At 34.7% G+C, this 17,649-nt stretch overlaps 1 long non-coding RNA gene across 3 annotated transcripts in view; it reads right to left on the reverse strand.

The window, feature by feature from the left end:
* Positions 1-17,649, reverse strand: part of LOC109499460 — a 111,986-nt gene that overhangs the window by 92,614 nt on the left and 1,723 nt on the right. For 2 of the 3 annotated variants that reach the window (XR_006597122.1, XR_006597121.1), the window contains exon 2: positions 17,096-17,206. The exons of the other annotated variant lie outside the window; for it this stretch is intronic. This is a non-coding gene — a long non-coding RNA (uncharacterized LOC109499460). The remainder of the gene's footprint in view (positions 1-17,095; positions 17,207-17,649) is intronic. 3 annotated transcript variants of the gene reach the window in all.

Below are 17,649 nucleotides of genomic sequence, written 5' to 3' on the forward strand. Positions count from 1 at the left end.
CTTCTGAGGCTCTGAGAATTCCGAGAATACTCTCCTCCGTTGAACTCAAACCTGAAAGATCATAATTGGAGCTGCTGCTGTTGTCTTGCCACCACATCTAGCCCAAGAGTAAAACCCATGCACTGATGAGAGGTGACCATGAGAGGAAGAAAAACTGGATCTTTATGAAGTTTGACTTCAAAGAGACTACACTTGAAGTCAATTCTACTCCTAAAGTTTTTACTTGGAACAGCCAATAAACTTCTTTGCTTATACCCATTTGGATTTGGTTTTCTGTCACTTGTGTCAGAAATATCCTGATACAAGTATACTGTTGACAAAAGAAGAGGGGAAGACAGAAACAAATGCTTGGCATTCCCTCCCAACACACACACGCACGCACGCGCGCGCGCGCGCGCACACACACACACACACACACACACACACACACACACCAATGAAGCATTTTTATCACTAGAAGTGAAAAACAAGATCAAGTCAAAATCAAAAGTAAGCTTATCCTGATGGTGAATCAATGTAACTTAATCATTCTTTGGATCCACTTGACAGATCAAGATTGATCTTAATATCTGGGTTGGGGCCATTTTTATAAGTGAGGAGAAGAAAGCAGATGAACTTTGAGAACAGGGAACCAAACATGGGACAGCAATAATTTCCACTTGCTACCTGAATAATTACTGTGGTCCTAAATTTATATGAACCAAATAAACTTATGTAGAAGACTCTCACTAGATGTATTTTTTTCTCAACCTATTAGCACCCATAAATTAGTACAAGAATTCAAATCAGGTCTCAAGGAGCATACTGAGGGATAAAGTTCAAAATTTATCTTCCTTTCCGTCATCTTAATACCATCCAAATTAATGATTTAAATAGTTACCAGATATTGGTCATTCACTGATTTTGAAGTAAAAATAAAATATTTGGGACACCTAACTATGTAAAGCAATTATTAATTAAACTAAAGGGAGAAATAGCAATACAATAATAGTTGGGAACTTTAATACCCCACTTATATCACTGGATAGTTCATTGAAACAGAAAATCAATAAGGAAACATTGTCCTTAAATGACATGTTAGACCAGATGACTTAAAAGATACCCATAGAACATTCAATCCAAAAGTAATGAATACACATTCTTTTCAAGTGCACATAGAACACTCCAGGAGAGATAATATGTTAGGCAATAAAACAAGTCTTAACAAATTTAAGAAAACTGAAATCATATCCTCTTTTACACACACAATGCTATGATATGAAACTAGAAATCAATCACAAAATAAACACTGGAAAATTTTTAAAAAATAAGTGGAGATTAAACATCATGTAACTGAACAACCAGTCAACAAAGAAATCAAAAGAGAAAATATACCTGGACACAAATGAAAATACATCATACTAAAATTTATGGAATGCAGCAACGACAGATCTAAAAGGGAAGTTCATAGTGATAAATGCCTACCCTCAAGAAATAAGAAAAATCTCAAAAAAATAACCTAACTTCACACCTCAAGAAACTAGAACAAGAGGAACAAATCCCACAGTTAACAGCAGAAAATAACAAAGATCAGAACAGAAATAAATGAAATAAAGACTCAAAAGATAATAGAAAAGATATTCCATGTGAGAAAGCTGAAAGCTTTTTCTCTAATTCAGGAACAAAACAAGGACACCCATTCTCCCCATTTTTATTCAACATAGTACTGCAAATCTCAGTCAGAACAATTTAGGCAAGAAAAAGAAACAAATGTCCAAATTGGAAACAAAAAAAATAAAGCTGTTCCTATTTGCAGATGATGTGACACTATATATAAAAAAAATAAATAAAGATTCCACCAAAAAAAATCTTAGAATACATGAGTTCATTAAATCTGCAGAATACAAAAGCAATATACAGAAATCCCATTTTCACTTACATCAAAAGAATAATATATGTGGGAATAAATTTAATCATGGGGGGTAACAAACCCATACACTAAAAACTAAGATACTGGTAAAAGAAATCAAAGATGACACAAATAAATGGAATGAAGATGACACAAATAAATGCTTATGGACTGGAAGAATATCGTTAAATTGTGCACACTACCCAAGGCAATCTAATGATTGAGTGAAATCCCTATCAAAATCCCAATGTCATTTTTCACAGAAACACAAAAACAATCCTAAAATTTGTTTGGACCCATGAAGGACCCTGAATAGCCAATGCAACCTTAAGAAAGAGGAACAAAGCTGGAGGCATCATGCTTCCTAATTTAAAACTATATTATAAGGCTGTAGTAATCAAACAGTACGGTATCAACACAAAAATAGACACATAGATAAACAGAACAGGATAGCCTAAAAACAAACCCACACACATATATGGTCAATTATTTATGACAAAAGAGCCAAGAATATATGATAGAGAAAGGACAGTCTCTTCAATATATGGTGCTGGGAAAACTAGACCACCATATGCAAAAGAATGAAAATTGGACCAGTATCTTACACCATGCCCAAAAATTAACTCAAAATGAATTGCAGGTTTGAAAATAAGACATGAAACCATTAAACTCCTAGGAGAAAACATAAGCAGTAAGCCGCTTGACATGGGTCTTGGCAATAACTTTTTAGATTTGTTACCAAAAGCAAAGGCCACAAGAATGAAAATAAACAAGCAGGACTACATCAGACCAGAAAGTCTATGCACAGTCTAGGAAACCGCCAAAAAAATGAAAGCGCAACCTATGGAATGGAATAATTGCAAATCATGCATCTGATAAGGGGCAACTATCCAAAATGTATAAAAACTCATACAACTCAATAGCCAAAAACAAAGTCAATTAAAAAATGATCAGATAAATTGAATAGACATTTTTCCAAAGAAGATACATATGACCAATAGGCACAAGAAAAGATGCTCAGCATCACTAATCATCAGGGAAATGCAAAGCAAAACCAAAAAAAGTATTACCTCACACCTGTTAGAATGGCTATTATCAAAAGGAGAAGAAATAATGAGTTCTGGTGAGGATATGGAGAGAAAGGAACTCATGTGCAATGTTGGTCTAGCCACTATAGAAAACCATATGGAGTTTCCTCAAAAATTAAAAGTTGAACAGATGATCCAGAAATTCCAACTCTGGGTACTTATCCGAAGAAAATGAAAACACTAACTCAAAAAGATATATGCATTCCCAATGTTCATTGCACCTTTATTTATAATCATGAAGCTATGGTAACAATGTAAACACCCATTGACAATGAATAAAGAAAATTTGGCGCACACACACACACACACACACACACACACACGTAGGAATATTATTCAGCCATTAAAAAGACTGAAATTTTACCATTTGTGACAATATGGCTGGACTTTGAGGGTATTATAATAAGTGAAATAAGATAGATAAATACAAATATAACATGATTTCACCAAAGGTTGAATCTAAAACAGACAAAAACAAGCTCATAAATATAGAGAACAGATTGGTTGTTGCCAGAGGCGGGGTGGAAAGTGGGCAAAATGGGTGAAGGGAGTCGAAAGGTGAAAACTTTCAATTATAAAATAAATGTCATGGGGATGTAATGTACAGCATGGTGACTATTATCAATACTGTATTGCATGTTTTAAAGTTGCTAAAAAGTAAACCCAAAAAGTTCTCATCACAAGAAAAGAAAAATCTGTATGTATGATGACAGATAGTGACTAGACTTAACTGTAGTGATGATACCACACTATATACAAACGTCAAATCATTATGTTGTACACTTAAAACTAATACAATGATGACAATTATACTTCAATAAAAAAAAGGATCTGAAGACCGAAATTTTTAAAATAATAACTGATTTACTTCATCGCTCTAAGCTGGTTGCTTAATATCTCTATTTCTACTTCTATCTGCAAACAATGTTAATTATACTTTCCTAACTCCCATAAGAGCTACGATAATTATGTTGGTAAAGCACTTGGGTTTCCATGGGTAAGGGAGATGGTGTAAGGGCAATGTATCATCATCATTATTATCATTGCCCTGAGCAGCTGCTCATTAATGACTGCATTTGAGTAAAAACCCATGAAAGGTTTAATTGATATGAGACAGAAGTTGGTCAACCTTAGCCATATTCTCTGCCAAGTTTAAGTCCAAAGAGAGAAACTTCTCTCTAATCATATCATCTCAAATGTCATCAAAAAAAAAAGAATATAGTGGTTTTGCAGTGTTTTAACAATTCCACATTCATTCATTTAATAAACAGGTACTCAATGTCTGTTGTGTGCCAGGCACTGTTCTGGATGCTGAACAAACAGTGAAGAAAAAAAAAAGCCTTTGTAGAACTTACATTCTAGCGTTTAAAATTTGCTATTGCTTTTCTTCTGATCCAAATCCTATTTATCTTCTAAGTTCTTTAACAAGCACTCTGCCTCTAATGTCATGTTTTACAGTGCATCCCAAACCATTTGTATTTTTCCTTCTGTTGGAAAATATGTCCTAAATATTTATTTTTCTGCATAATGGATTTCTGCCCACTATGTAAAACTTTCATGTTTGCATGCTATTTTTACCCCTAAATGCATTAAATCTTTCCAATTGTATAAGGCACCTAGCCCAAAAGTGAATTCATAGTGCACTCATAAATAATTTCCTAATTAAACATGTAATACCTATTAATATTTCTCTCATTTACTAACTAGTAAATGAAGAGTCATCTAATTCAGTGGGAGTTTAGAAATGATCCCCAGACACATAGATCTAATTTGGTACATGGCTGAGCAAGACCAGGGTTTGACAAAAAGGTCAAATTTAGAAAAAAAATATATTTCCTGGCTCTGCTCATTTACTGTCCACCTGTTATTACAGGATTTCCCACTTTAAGCAAGACATTCCCTGCCAAAATCACAGCAGTCATCCTGCAGTGTATTTTCTGGATATCATGACCATGTCAATTAGCAACCACAGGGCATTCAAGAATTATTTGTTCTACTTTAGCCCTTTTTAATACTGTCAGCTGCTGAGGCCCTGTCTCCAAAGCTACATGAAGACATTTCATTTCTTCCTAAGTTGAGCTATTTTTTTTTCTTCTAAGCACTCTCAGTGCTACTTCTGCTGGGTAGCTCTGTAGAAGCATACTCCAGAGACATCAACAACAAAGAAATGTATAACTCTATTCAACATTAGGTTTTCACACTCAGGTTGTGTGTTCAATAAAAAGAGGGGAAAAAAAGAATGCATATTTCCTTTAAGAACATCAAGGAAATACTGATTTGAATTCCTTAGTCTTAAGACCTTTTTAAGTAAAATATCTCCATCAGTTTCTGGATCTCTTGGTTGATTCAGACCCACCCACCCACCCCCCTTTTTTTTCCTTCTTTCCCAACTCCTCTCTGTTCTCTACATGAGACTCTAGTGGCTAGATGAGAAACAGATCTGATAAATAAACACCATAATGTGAATAGACTCAATTCTGACCTCTAAACATGTGTTATAAGTCTAAACTTATCTAATTATTTTAAGGTAGAACCATCTTATCAAAAGTTGGTCCATACAAATAGTTTTCTTGCATCATTCTCATTATCTAACCTGAAGTGAGCACATTTTAGTCTTAGGCTGAATGGTCACAGACCTTAACACAATGACTTTTCTGTCCCTTATTTTAGGGTCAATGGACCATAAAAGTACAAATCAAATAGTCGCTCAGTCATCACTTCACCACATTGATTTTTCAAATATTTGAAGGCTGTGAAAAAGAAAGTAAATTTTAAAATTTAAATCTGTGCCTTTAATTAATGGAAATTTTAAAAATGTCAGTTTAAACTAGTTGCATACTAACTAAAAAGGAAGTTGAGATTAAAATTATGTAAATTAGAAATGATGGTGGGTTTGGGGTGAAGATAGTTGACATTAAAGGCATAAATGGCCAGTTACTGCTCTTGTCAATTAAATTATCATATCCCCAAATTCTACCTATAAACTTTCTGAAAGCACTGTCTCTAGGGACAGCTGCAAAATGAGAATCTAATGCCACTCAATACCCTTATTGTGGTACTCTGTTAAACACTGCAACTAAATACGTTGTAGTCTTGGGATGTAAACAAACTTCTACTCTCTCCATCAAGTTTCACATTCCTTCCTTTCTCACCTATGAATCTTGATGTCTTGCCACATTCCTAACAGTTTACATGGAGAAAAGTCAAGAATAAAGAAGAAGCAGGATGGCTACTTTTGAACTCAGCAATGCCAACTTCTTGGACATACGAGTTCAATTCTCTGTACATTTTCTCATCTGTGGAATGGAATAATCATCTCCAGAGTTGTGAGTAATGAAGTAATGAAATAATGAGTAATGAAGATGCTAATGTAAAATGATTTAAAAAATGGAAGATAAATACTAAGCACCAAGTAAATATTATTTATCATGATGATGATTATCAGCATCACCACCATCATATCTTCATTATTACACATCAGGCTCTGACCCCCTCTGTACACGCATAGATGAATGAAGAAAAAGAGAGGCCCACTCTGAATATCTTTGCCTACTCAGCCACATCAAGCAAAAGTGAGAAACCAGATCTCCCACTTGGGTATGGTATCTACACTAATGTGGTCCATCAATGGTTAGGAACTTAAACTGACCAAACATATGCCCTTCTTTATTTTTTTTGAAAATTTTTAACATGTATTTATTTATTTTGAGAGGGAGAGTGTGCAAGCAGAGGAGGGGCAGAGAGAGAGAGGGAGAGAGAGAATTCCATGCTGGCTCTGCACTGTCAACACAGGACCCAACATGGGGCTCAAACTTATGAACCGTAAGATCAAAACCTGAGCTGAAATCAAGATTTGGATGCTTACCCCACTGAGCCACCCAGGCACCCCTGTCCTTCTCCTTTAGGGAAAATACACAACCTAGTTAGGCTGAGGGGTGTCTGAGTATGAAGAGGGACTAGGAAATAACCCTTGTCCATAAATGAGAGCTGTCAAATAATGACATGGGATGCCTTGAAAATATTGAATCAGAAATTGGAAAGGCAACTCAGGAATGCTAAAACAGACATGCTTGAAGTGGTAGGTCACTGAATTTAATGTTCTTAAGCAGACAAGCTGGAGAAGCAGGACATACAGAGAGTGGAGGGTTAGGGCTAGGTACAAGTGAGGAGAAGAAATGGCAAGGCTGTGCTCAGAAATGAAACTTCAGTGTGAGAGTCACACACATCTTTGTATATGGGCAGGAGCTTAGGTGTGTCAGATGATGCACGCCCTGTCTCCTCTGAGTGTCTGTATGTATATCCATTCATAGTGTGTGTGTCTGTGCTATAAGGAATAAGAATACAGAGGGGCACTGGGTGGCTCAGTACAGTTAAGCATCTGACTCTTGATTTCAACTCAGGTCTTGATCTCACGGTTTGTGCATTCAATCCCTACATACGGCTCCATGTTGACAATGTCTGCTTGAGATTCTCTGTCAGCACAGAGTCTGACTCAGGGCTTGAACTACAGAATCAGGATATCATGACCTGAGCCGAAGTCAAACACTCAACTAACTGAGCCACCCAGGTGCCCATAGTTACATATTTTGAAAGACAATAATTTTCTTTTACTGTTTAACAGGAGGATGCCCTTTTCTTTGGTTTCTGACCTCTGCCTTGCTAAGTGAAATGTGATGTTTGGTCACATTGAGGCAGAACTATTTGTCATTATATTTTTGGGTAGCAGTTATATAGCAGTACTTAATTAATAGGCTAAGAATTAATTAATTAACTTAAATCAATTAACTTAATTAACTTAATTAAATTAATTAATATTAAGTATTTTTCTTAATACTCCATATTTTTTAACATAGGTGTTTGGAAATAAAACCTAAGAAAAAAATATTCACAATATTTATCCCAGGAGATAGATAGATAGATAGATAGATAGATATAGATATAGATATAGATATAGATATATAATTTTTTTTAATTTTTTTTTAATTTTTTTTTCAACGTTTATTTTTGCGACAGAGAGAGACAGAGCATGAATGGGGGAGGGGCAGAGAGAGAGGGAGACACAGAATCGGAAACAGGCTCCAGGCTCTGAGCCATCAGCCCAGAGCCTGACGCGAGGCTCGAACTCACCGACCGCGAGATCGTGACCTGGCTGAAATCGGATGCTTAACCGACTGTGCCACCCAGGCGCCCCTTTTTTTTTTTTAATTTTAGAAAGAGAGAGCATGAGTGGGGGAGAGGGGCAGAGGAAGAGAGAGAAAGAATCTCAAGCAGGCTCCATGCCCAGCACAGAGTCTGACATAGGGCTGAATCCCATAACCCTGGGATCATGACCTGAGTGGAAATCAAGAGTCAGATGCTCAACCTACTGAGCCACCTAGGTATCCTTCCAGGATATAAAATATTTAAGTATGCAGAGTATCACCAAGAACTGATATCTAGTAGGGCAATAGAAACAAACTATATGATATTATCACAATCTATGGCTAAAGATTATTTTCTTCTAGTATACAATGTCAAAAACCTTTGATTTTCAACCAGTTGCTTATTGAGACAACTTGATATCCTATACTTGATCTAGTGGAGACTTCTCTCTGCTTCAAAAATGTGCATTACATTTTTTAAGTAAAATTAAAATAAGTTTCTTTAAAACATCTTTAAAGAATTTGAAAATATCTTCAGGGAAAGAGCAATTTGGAAGACAGGGATGCTACTGAGTTTCAAAAAAGAAAAAAAAAAAGGACAAGAAAAGGCAAAATGTGTTTTTTTTTCCCCCTCAAGCTTGACACTTTTTTCAATGTTCACTCTTTTCTCTTACTTTCAGTAACTGGACTACCATCTTTTACCTCTTAGAGAAACAGATACTAACAATTATTTTAGCTACTTAGCTAGTCTTTCTTATAAGACTTTAACTCACATAAAATAATGTGCTTTTTATAATGATTTTAAAGGTCAAAACCTAAGACTAAAACAAACAAATTTAGAAGGTCACATGTTTTGATTATCCCTTCATAATTTTTATACAATTGCCAAGACAATTTAACATACAAATTGCATGTGGACACTCAGATTATTCCTCGTATTCTGCAACTGGATAAAGGCCAGTTCATGGTAATTAGCCTTCCATGCAGATGTTTACCACCCAACAAGATTATGGAATTAGTTTTATATATTTTGTTATAATCCTAGTAGTAGGTAATATGGTTTAGTATATGTAACAAGTGAGTGGTGGTAACCATGATAGAAAAGTGCAAGATAAAAATAGCTCAAAGTGCAATAAATAAAATCTTGAATAAATACAACTACAGTCCATATAATTGTTGAGTGTCATAAAAGGTCACAACAGGAACCCATAGAGGTGTTTATAGAAGGGACACTTAAAATTTATGATAATCTAGTGTTCCTATACTTTATTTTCTAATGTACCAACTTCAGGATTTTGTCATATCTAAGAGAACTTACTAAATATGTATTAAATCAAAGGATTTCTTTCTCTAGAGTAAGTTTAGCTTTCAAAAGGAATTATTAAATTAATACCTTAAATGGAAAACATTATCATTAACCATAAACACAAAGTAAAGTAAATACAGTAAACATTAAGCAATGGTATTATTTTTTTTCCACTTTATTTACTTAAGTCAAGGTCCATCACTAATAATTACACTAATATTATATTGTGTTGACTTCACATTGTAAAATTTGAGACATGTTTTTATTGTATTATATTGATTCTTAACTGTTAACCACTAGATAATCCTGAGCAAATTTCTCAATCCTTAGAATTGCTTCTGAAACTTGCTTGGTTATATCTAAGTACTCACCATTAACCATTTCTCCTTCTGTAAAGCGATAGTGCAGGTTCCCTACTGATGAACTATGGACTAAATGTTTATGTCTCTTCCCAAATTCATATGTTGAAGCCCTAATCTGGATGAGGTTCCCATGATGTGATTAATACATGTATAAGAAGCAACAAAGATCTGATTTTGTTTTTTAAGTAGAGTCTTTAAGTAGAGACAGGATACTGTCAGACAACCAAAACAGCTACCCTTTATTTTTCCCAAAGGATATCCTTCATCTTATTTAAGATTTATTTAGGCAAATATGTACCTGCCTCAAATAAGCAGGTCAACTTTTAATTATTAGAGGCGCACATTATTCCCACCCACACTAATGTTGCTATATGAAAATCTATTCTATCCACCAGGGAATGGACATATTTTTCAAAGGAAATCTTTATAAAAAGTATCTATGCAACTGTGGCACCTATCTTTTATCTGAAGAAAAATTCAGAAGATATAACAATTCTATCTTTTTTTGGGTATGCATGGAAGAAAATGCAAGCAATGATTCTCAACTAACACCCTATTACAACATTCACTTATTGAAAATGACACAGTAAACACTTTCTATATGTCAGGAAGTACACTACAGGCAGAGGTCAGGTTATTGATACACAACGTTAAATGTAAGTGATGTTTTACCACGCAGAGCAATGGAAGGATTCAATTGTTGTTTGTGGAAAATAGAGTATGTCACTTTTGTTTCATCTAAAGAGCCCATGTGTTATGTTTAAAAATAAATAAATAAAATGCATCATTGGCAAACCCTTCGGCACTGCTAACGCTGGGGAAAAAAAGTAAAAGAAAAAGCAGCAGCTAAAAGAAATGGAGCATAAAGTGAAGAAAGATCTTTGGAAATTTCAGTTCACAAAAAGTTTTCATGGTATGTAATTTATTCATGGCTCCTGCTGGATCTAGTTAATAGCATCTGCCTATTTTCTTGGTTGTGGTAGTCATCTCCTAAAATGTCTCAGTTCATATCCCAAGACAGGAGACCTTGCTGCGCAACTACAAAGTTATCCCTCCAAAACAACATTCTGTTCACCGAGCGGCTATGAAACAGGCAGGCAGATGTGTCTGAGGCTAGCAAACTTCAGGGACTGCTTTTCTATTGCTGAAATTCACTAGGCTCTTGAGATTCATTGCAATGTGCCTCATCTACTCAATTTCCTTCATTTCAAGTCTTTGTTTATTTAGAATAATGTGAAAAGGAAAGCCAGAACAATTATTTGATTGCTATATAAAGAGAGAAAAAGATTCACACAATGTATAATAGGAAAAAGTCAACACCCACTTATATTTTGTGAACTTATTATATATTAAGTGTTTAAAACAGTATATACTGTAATGATGCTGAGGCACTCTGGAAACATTATATCTATACCAACTATATAAATACTTTATTTGTATAACATTTTTGAAGGGTTTCCAGGGTCATTATTTTATTTAGTCCTTGCAGCAACCCTAGTGAAACAACTCAAGTTCTTACTGAATTTGCAGTAAGAGGTATTTTTATTCATAATTTTTAGCAGAAATAATAAAATCTCAGGAATATACTTAGTTGGTAGGTAGTGAGCCTGAACTGAACCCAAGTTGCTTAAATTCAGTCTTGTCTTCTATTACATTACAAACTGGACTCTTCTTGCAACATGATATAACCATGAGCAAAAACTGGAGAAGGTGGGTGAGGCACGTAATCTAGAAGTCTCTCATTAACTGATCTCAGGTATGTCAATTGTGTCCACTGTGTAGATGATCTATGAGCTAGCAGGGCCACTCAGATAGGAAACGGGAGCCCTAGCTATAAAGTAGTAGAAAGCTACCTGACACAATCTTGAAGGTTCTGTGTAAAGTGAGCAAACATCATTGACGCCACATGGTGCCTATAGAAACCATGTCTTAGATCACTCAATAAGAGTTCTGAACAAAATATGCTCACTCATCCCAAATGAGAACCATCGTTGGAATTTATTATTGAATATGGTTACCAAAGATAAATCACTCAGAGCAGACTGTGCACAGAATGTTTAGAAGACCAAAGGTTAAAAAAAATACTAAGGAGCAGGGTAGGAAGCATCTGCCCCATCACACATGATACCTAGAGAGCACCTGTCTGTAGTCAGTAGGAAGGTGTCTTCCTCACTCATAGAAGGCCTGGGAATCAAAAACAGACATGTAGGGACAGATGGGCCAACTCAATAGGCTTTTAGGGATGGTTATAGTCTTGGAGTCCAATACTCAGGATTAGATTATAAAGTAGGAACTGGGGAGAACCGAGACTTTTATCAAATTAAAAAAAAATTGGCTTAGTAACTACCTAGCACTAGGAGTTTATTTCTTTAGGCTTTAAACCAATTCAGAAATCTTCTAACTACAGCTCTTTTTATGGTTGCAGCAATACTCACATTACATTCACAACTTTAGTGGCTTGACTCTTATTTTAGAATAAAAATGTACAATTACTAAAATGTCAATGTTGGTATCTATATTACAGGAAAAGGACTCCAAAATATATAGTGACTCAATCATAATGTAAGTTTAGTTTTTGCTCACATTAACCAACCAAAAAGTGTTCCTGGTCAACATTCTTTTTACCCATTAATTCGGGCTCCTTCCATTTAAAACTTCTGTTTTCTCCAGGGCCCCACTAATGTTTGCATTTAATGAGTGAAGAGGAAGTAAAGTAAAGAGAAGGCATATTAGTTTCATAAAAGTCTTGAGCTGGAAATGCATCTCTTCTACTCATAATCTTATAGCTAGAAGCTAGTCACATGGCCACACCTCACAATAAATGAGATTGGGAAATATTACCTGTGTTCCCAGTGAGAGACAAAGACTGTGGATTTAGGTACATATGTAGAAATTTTTGCCAAAGTATTTTTTTACAGTTACACATATGGATGGCCAGTGATCTCTAAAAGTTGTAGTAGCAATGACAAAAGGTTGGAGTACGTCTAAAACAAGGGATACCCAAACAAGCTTGAAGTGTAATATAGTAAGTACCAACCAATTCAACAGAGCTAAGCAGTATGCTGATGCCTAAAAAACAGCCATAGCCTGAACTTTTATTTATTCTAATATATAAATATTTGTCCTTGTTCCCTTGTATGCTGTTTCAACATTTACAGATAGAAACATTTATGGATAAATTTTCTCCCAGTCACATACATGACACCTTTCTTTAATGTGATATAAGGAATAAAGACATCACAGCTTGGATAGTGGAAAGATGTACATCTAGAAATTAACTAGAACTATGCAGTTTTCCAGAATTAATAGACCGACACTGATGTCATAATTTGTCAAGAGTCAAAAAGAAAGGAAGATTTAAATGACACCCATCAAGGACACACATCTCCAAATGGCTGGCAGGGTAGTGAGGTGGAGAAGGAAAGCTACATGTTCAGGACAGTTCCTCTTATCATCTATAATAATTCTGTACCCATTGAGGTTGATATGGTGTTTGGATGGAGCTAAATGTGAGGTTGTTAAAGTAAGTAGGATTTAATCTCTATAAAATTACAACTTTGAAGTAAATTTGATTTGCATTTGACATTGTCATGATATTAGCAAACATCTGAAGGTCAGTAACATTTACTAAAATTCTGCAAGGCAACTGATCTTGATCTTTTCAAGGGCTTCAAAGGTGGAAACGGCAACAGTATCAATAAGACATAAAATTTCAAAAATCCAGGGGTGAAATGCATGTGGTTTAAGCAGAGAATGGAAAATCAGGGGGTAAGAGCCTGCTGAGAATGTCAGCCTCCCATTGCAATTACACACATTTGATCACTGGTCTCTAGGATGTACATCTCTCCAGTCAGGAAGACTAGCCCAATACTCATAGCCAGAGAAACAACCCATCCCAAATTTAGAAATCTCACTTTCAACACAAAAAAGGGTATGAAAGAGATTGGGTCATTAACAATACCAAGTTCTTTATATGTACCCCATTTCCTATTAAGGCTATACCCCTATTAAGACTATGATAAACAATATAAAGGTAAGTTATTTTCATTTTAACATTCCCTACTTCATCTTCAAATATAAAGCATATATGTTAAAAGTAAGAAATTTGGGAGCACCTGAGTGGCTCAATCAATTAAGCATATAACTCTTCATTTTGGCTCAGGTCATGATTTCACAGTTCATGAGATCAAGCCCCATGTCGGGCTCTGTGCTGACAGCACAGAGCCTGTTTGGGTTTGTCTCCCTCTCTGCCCCTCCCTCTTTCACACACTCTCAAAAATAAACTTATTTTTTAAGTAAGAAATTTTATGTCTGTTGCAGGGCATTAGACAATATAACTAGGGTGGTGGACAGAGGTGATTGGACATTATATCATTCCTAGAAAACAGAGACACCTTGAGGTGTTCTCTTTGAACCATTTGAGTTAGATTCAATAGTTAAGTTTATCAATGTGAGTTATTTTTTTCAGATTTATCTCACCTTAATTTTTGTGTAGACTTTTCTAGACAGTTTTAGAGAAATTGGACTTTTGCCTGGGTTACTCTTAGAAAATGTTTATTTATATATATAATACATACATATATATTATATATATAATATATAATACATATATATTATATATATATAATATATAATATATATATATAGGAGTATATGGAGTATACTGGAGTATATGGGCTCAAACAGTTATGTAATTGGAATCTAGATCATTTCATTCTAAAATATTCAAAAGAGGGGCACGTGGGTGGTTCAACTCATGATCCCAGGGTTCTCAAATTGAGCCCCATGCCAGGATCTGTGCTGAGCGTGGAGCCTGAAGAAGATTCTCCTTCTCTTGGGGGGCCTGGGTGGTTCAGTCTGTTGCGTGTCTAACTTTGGTTCAGTCATGATCTCATGGTTCACAGGTTCAAGCCCCACATTGGGTCTGTGCTAACAGCTCAGAGCCTGGAGCCTGCTTCAGATTCTGTCTCTGTCTCTTTCTGCCCCTCCCCCACTCATGCTCTGTCTCTGTCTCTCAAAAATAAACATTAAAAAAGATTTAATAAAAGATTCTCCCTTTCTCTCAAAAATAAAAAAAATAAGTAAATACATACATAGAAAATAAAATACTCAAAAGAATAAAAGAGGCAAAGTATCAATCTAATAAAATTGGATTTAACAACACAACTGAACTTTTGCTATATTTAAAAAAGTAATATTAAAAAATATTCTGCTTTTTTCAAAATATTTCTCTAATTTTTCTTTAATTTTTATTTTTACTTTCCTAGAATATCTACTCACATGTAAAGCAGGTAAGTGAAAATCCCAAGATTTTGACATTACAGAATTGTAATATTTTAATAAAATTCATTGCTGCAAAACAATTGAGATTTCTACATTCTTTAGTAAACAGTGAGCTTAATATTCTGAAATGTCATTTTCATTCCTCATGTTTTAGGGCACTAAGTGTATACAGAGCTGTGTTGTGTGAGTTTGATGGACATTACAGATAATTGCATTATGGACAATATCTTCAGCCTTTTTATTTATATTATGTAAAACAAATATTATAATTTTTTATCTACTTTTTGTAGCATAATTCTAGACCAAAGCAATAAAAATGTTACTTGCTTTTTGATTATTTAATCTTCTCTAAAATCCTTAGGCTATATGAAGGGAAGTATAAATTATTTAAATGTAAGTAAGGAGAATTTGTTAACTAAAATATAAATTCAAGATGGTAAAATAGCAGGCCTTATAAGCAGATATTGATTGATAAATAAAAAAAAATACAAAATGTTAATATGTTAAAAACTTGGCTTAAATAGAAGCTGAAAAAACAAACAAAAAACCTTGGTTTTAAATTTTAAGTCAATTTCCATTTGGCTTAAATAGCATTTTATTGGTGAAAAATAAACTCTTGACTCTTACAGATATTTTTATCATGTAGTAAAAACATCAGTGCTTGAATAAAAGCTTGCATTAATACTGTAACATTTTTCTTCTTGACTTTCAACTCATTGGAGCATGAACATCCTTTTGGCTATATAATTGGGTTTTTGTATGAAAAACAAAGTTTTTGAACTGGCACTAGCGTACAAATTTAATTAAAGACACAGTTCCTGTAATGATCAGAACATCTGTGTCATGGCCAAATAGTTCTTACTGCTTACATTTCTAAGACCTTTATTGAGAATCGACATAAGCTTCATTTAGCTCCTGATATTGGACAGCTCTTTGCAATTTCTAAATCTACTGAAGCAATTTGGTGGCTGCCTACACAGAGTCCATGTAAAGTTAATTATAACAAGTAACTAGAAATTTTAAAAGTCTATTTTAACAAGTTAGAGATAATGAAAATAAATTCAAGGCAGAGAAAATTTAGTTAAAATAAACTTCTTTAGAGAAGCTGTACATACTTAAAACCCAATGTCCCTTAAAATTATTACTGGAGACCCATAAGGTTTTATATTAAGATTATTTCTTCCTTCTTTCACCTTTATAATAGAAGAGGGAGAGAGAGAGAAGAAAAAGGTGTTAACATGTGAATATAGACAAGAACATCTATTTGATAAATGGAACACATTCCTATACTCCCACAAAAAAAAAAATAAGTAACGGTTAAACTTCTTTGGGGGGAAAAATGTAACGTAGGATTTTGCTTTGGAGGAGAAAAAAAGGTGTGTTTAGAGGAGGGACATAGAAAGACAGTCACCAAACTTCTAAGGAGAGAAATCAGCTAAAGAACCAGGTATAATCTTATATACTCCGTATTTTGAAGTTTTTGCAATGCCTGTAAATTCTGCTTTCAGTTTTAAAATGATACTTTCAATAGATAGTAGATAAAAGCAGATATCTTTAGAAATAATAAAACCTAAAAAGGCAGTCATTAAATGGGTAAGTGAGAAAGTGTAAGGACATATAAGTATGACACATGTCTATCAACATCACTGAGCCATGACCTAAACAACTGGAGTGTAAAATACTTGGCCAAGCGCTAAAACACAAGTCAAGTGTCCTCACAGCAACTATGGAAGAGGGAACAAAGCATAAAATAATATTTATCCATCTAGCACTATCCAATTCATAGAGACACCATAGAAAATAATTCGGTAAACAACCTGAAATAAAAGAACTTGAAAATCCAAAACCTACTTCTGAAAATATTGACACCATGTGTCTTTTTTCCTCCCACTGTAGTATAAATTTTATGAGGGCACAAATTCCTACCTGCTTTCTTCTTTGACATATTCTTAGCCCAGAAAAGAGTGCCTGGTACTAAGAAGATGAACAAATGAATGAATGAACAAATGAATGAATTGGATACATACTTGTGGCACAAAAAGCTCATTTGTCCTTACGGTGGCCAGGATGAAGTATTTCTCTATCTGTTCTTGATCTGATGCCATGCCCAAAGAACTTTCCATCAGTGAGCCTTTCTCCTGAGCAAAAAGTGGTATTTATGGTCACTGGAAAGTTATATCCTCCATCACTACTTATATAGTTGTCATATTATTCAATTACTCAATAATTCAAAATATGTCCTTTCTAACCCCAGGGAAGCATCCCGGGTGTTGGTATTTGACCACTCTCCGCACGTCAGCAAAGCCAAGATTTCTAAGCTAGAACCTCACTGAGGAGGAAGAGCTATGATAATCAGAGAATTTAAAGAACTCATGTGAACTGATTGTTGTGGAAAACCCTGGAATTTGTTTATTTCACATTCTGTATCCAAATGAAATACGATAATGTAAAGACAAGCCCAAAGCCCTGGACTACAGAAAGACCTACTAAAGTTACTGTCACTTTGTGAAGCATCTCTGGGATGCCAGTGGCCTTATGCGAATGTTTCTCAGTTTCTTAACTGTATCAAATTATATGGTGC

Source organism: Felis catus, chromosome B1 (assembly GCF_018350175.1).
Source record: "Felis catus isolate Fca126 chromosome B1, F.catus_Fca126_mat1.0, whole genome shotgun sequence".
NCBI lineage: Eukaryota > Metazoa > Chordata > Mammalia > Carnivora > Felidae > Felis > Felis catus.